We start from the raw sequence: 3,888 nt of genomic DNA on the forward strand, positions 1-3,888 counted from the left end.
ATAAACTAAAGTAGCTAATAAGACAAAATACTACATTTAAGCTATAATTGTTTTGTTTTTTCTCTCACAACCATCAAATCAACTACTAGAAAAAGAAAAAAAAAAACAAAAAACTATGCTCCCAAGCTTAATTTTTTTAACCAAGTTAAAATAATTAAAAAATCAATTAAAATAACCTACTCGCAAACGGGGCCTTAATCTCATTTGCAAGACATATTCCTGCAATTTGGACCACTTGATATATATGAGAAAATATACATACAAATAAAATTTTGGGGGATGCACCAATAAATCCCAAATTAATAACTTATACACTGTTTAATCTTAAAAGTTTTCTTATAGACTGAAAGGTCCCATTACAATGTTTCAAACATCAGATTAATGTTTCGAACGTTAGATTTCGAACATCAGATTAATGTTTCGAATATTAGATTTCGAACATCAGATTAATGTTTCAAACATTAGATTGATGTGCAAATGGGACTAAGTGGAGCATAAGAAAATTTTTAAAACTAAATAGTTCAACTTTTCAGAAACTAGGACTTATGGGTAAATTTTTCTAAAATTTTTATATAAGAATTTTATTCGGAATAATGCGCTAATAAAAATCTCTGTATAGAAGAACAGTTGTATAGGAATTACTCAACGTATCTCTTCCAATTTAACCATTCTATACCCTGATATCATCTAAAAAAAACCCACATGAGCTCGCTTTACAAATTTAAAACCATTCCCTCACACTTTCATCGCTCCAGTCCAATACCTGAGACAAAAATATAGTCATAGAAATAGAGAAAAACACAATACACACAAACTCAGTGAGAGAGAGAGAGAGAGAGAGAGAGAGATGGAAAGCTCTAACCATTTTCTAAAAGCCCTTATCATTCTCCTTACCATCATCTCTTTTGTGAACTCTAGCTCAGCTGCTCGAGTATCCAGAAAAACCAGAACCACTGAGTTCATCAAAACATCTTGCAGTGCAACAACTTACCCTAGACTTTGCATAACCTCACTCTCAAGACATGCTAGTGCTATCCAAACAAGCCCTCGGCTTCTAGCCCACACAGCCCTCTCCCTCACACTCAACAACACCAAATCCACTTCGACCATGATGTCAAGGCTGTCCCAAATCCACGGCTTGAAGCAGAGAGAGATCGCCGCCATGCACGACTGTGTTGAGCAGCTAAGTGACTCTGTGGACCAGCTGAGAAACTCAATAGGTGAGATGAAGAAACTGAAGAAGGGATCGAATTTTGATCTGACAATGAACGATATACAAACCTGGGTCAGTGCCGCCTTGACAAACGATGACACCTGCACAGAGGGGTTTGCCGGCAAGGCCATGAATGGCAAGGTGAAGTACATTGTGAGGAGACGGATCGTGAAGATAGCGCAATTGACTAGCAATGCCTTGGCCTTGATCAATCGTCTTGCTTCTCTGCACGGTTAGATCCACTCAAGAAACAAGGCTACTACTAATCATCAATTAGGCTGTGTAATATGTTGTATTTGAGAGCAGCAACAATAATGTCATCAGTGTGTGTGAAGCAGCATATGCCAGGATTTGGTACAAGATTCTTTGTTCCCACATCTTTCTGTTCTACTGTAGCAATGCATTCCTAATTATTAGATCATGTCTCGAGATTGGGACAAGAGAATTGAAGAATTCTGGGGCAACACATCATTGCCCCCAGAAGTTTAGGATAACTGGTTAGTGATGCATTAGTGAAATTGGTGTGTGTGTATATATGTATATGTATATGTTGTGTAATATGTTGTATTTGAGAGCAGCAACAGTAATGTCATCAGTGTGTGTGAAGCAGCATATGCCAGGATTTGGTACAAGATTCTTTGTTCCCACATCTTTCTGTTCTACTGTAGCAATGCATTCCTAACTATTAGATCATGTGTCTCGAGATTGGGACAAGAGAATAGAAGAATTCTGGGGCAACACATCATTACCCCAGAAGTTTAGGATAACTGGTTAGTGATGCATTAGTGAAATTTGTGTGTAAATATATATATATATATATATATATGAAATGTCACTATGTGACTAGTTATATGTTGCTTCATCAATTGTACTTAATGAAGAACTTTGGATTTTGGTTCACAGTGAAGAGGGTATACCGACAGAGAAGGGAAAAAAGGCAGCAGCTACTGCCAAAATGATAGTCCTTTTACCTAATGCTGTGTTTGGTTGGGGATTTAGGGAAGGATTTGAAAAGGAAAAGAGAAATGATGTGTAAAATTAGGTAAAATGTAAGTATATCTTATTTACATGTCACCTACCTTTTCTATTTCTCTTTCTAAATCCATTCTCAAATTCCCAACCAAACCCAATATAAGTAAAATAAACATGATAAAAAAGTAAAATAATTAAAGCTGAATTTCATGGGGCTATAATCATTGAATTCTACATCAACATGCTTAAAAAGATGAATATGCGGTCATTGTTGTTTTCTCCAAATATGAGGAAGATGAAAAAATAAATTGTCCACTCTGTAAAGGATAAACCATTGTTGTCTCCTGTTATGAGGAATCTGTTAAAAAAAAGGTCAAAGAAAGTCAGGGATTTGAACCTCATGGGGTGAATTAATAATTAAAAGTTTCATTTCTCATTCTACTTTGAGGCTACCCCAAGACTTTGGCCAAACACTTACCTGGTATATGTGGGATAGGGATGGGGGACTGCCTGTATCCCGGATTCGTCATTCGAAACAACATTATAAGCTTTAAAATAAATAAAAAAATAAAAACACAATAAAACACACTCTAAAACCATATCCACCGAAGAAAAAGGATTGGACCGATGTTCTTGATAGAGGAAATATTACCTAGCCTCTCGAATTGTGAGAGAATTTTCATATTTGGTTTTTCCAAGGATCTCGGGATGTGAAGGTACCCTTTTTCCTTTCATAGAGTTCTAGTTTAACTATTGTAGCCAATATAATGGCGAAACCACTCTTTTAAGTCCCTAGATGGAGAGAGCTCGGCTTCTTACTAGGACATCAACGCAAAAGATTTTACAGACTCCAAAGCAATGCCACAAAAAATCAAGAGCTACATCGAACAAAAAATTGGTTTCAAATGTCATTCACTCTTGAGACTCTGTTTAGATCATGAATAAATAACATCAATCACAACCTAATAAAAAGAGAACACTATGGCTTCTATTAACTAACAGATATCCAACCTTTATTGTGCCCACCACCCCCTCAATGTGGCTTGAAACAGAGCTTGTCTGGTACCAAGCTCTCATAAGCATTATACCCCAAATTTGATGAAAGCAGTTGAGATTGCTATCAATTCTACGTTATTATCTGTAATAATCACAAAAATAAATGTAAGAAGCAGAAAGCACCATCAGTTTTATCATATCCAAACATTAGTCATGAAAAAGTTTCTCGTAAGTCAAATATAAATTAGTCAAATACATTATAATTAGTTAACAAAGGTCTCACCAAGCCAACCAAAGAAACTATAATAATAGTATTAAACAATTTTGCTCAAATTCTAGAATTTATGTTCTAAAAAACGAACAGAGCAAAATAAAAACACTGAAAGCAGAAGAAGCTAAAGAGAGTGGATGGCCATTGAGACATGTGGAGTAAATATTTAAGTTCAGAGCAGACATCAAGAAACTCTCTGAGAAGGGAACAAGTTATGAATAAGAGAAATTGTTGAAATGATGGCAAATATTTGTACCAGCAATCCTGTCAACATATATGACATGAAAATTCAAAGTGCCAACTAAAATATGCTATAGAAAAACATGCAAATGATAAATCAGCATAACTGTATGGAGCTCACCAAGTCAAACGCCTACAAACTTGAGAAGTTCAAACTTATTTGTTTCCCATCGAAGCGGATCATGGATAACCTATA

The 3,888-nt window shown here is 35.6% G+C and overlaps 1 pseudogene across 1 annotated transcript; it reads left to right on the top strand.

The window, feature by feature from the left end:
- Positions 1–731: 731 nt before the first annotated feature.
- On the top strand, positions 732–1,845 carry LOC145796882 (21 kDa protein pseudogene; annotated as a pseudogene). The gene has a single exon (XR_014337533.1). The product of XR_014337533.1 is annotated as a 21 kDa protein pseudogene (transcript).
- Positions 1,846–3,888: the final 2,043 nt, after the last annotated feature.

This window comes from Camellia sinensis, chromosome 8, assembly GCF_055761805.1.
Source record: "Camellia sinensis isolate YWXY chromosome 8, ASM5576180v1, whole genome shotgun sequence".
In the NCBI taxonomy this organism is placed as follows: Eukaryota; Viridiplantae; Streptophyta; class Magnoliopsida; order Ericales; family Theaceae; genus Camellia; species Camellia sinensis.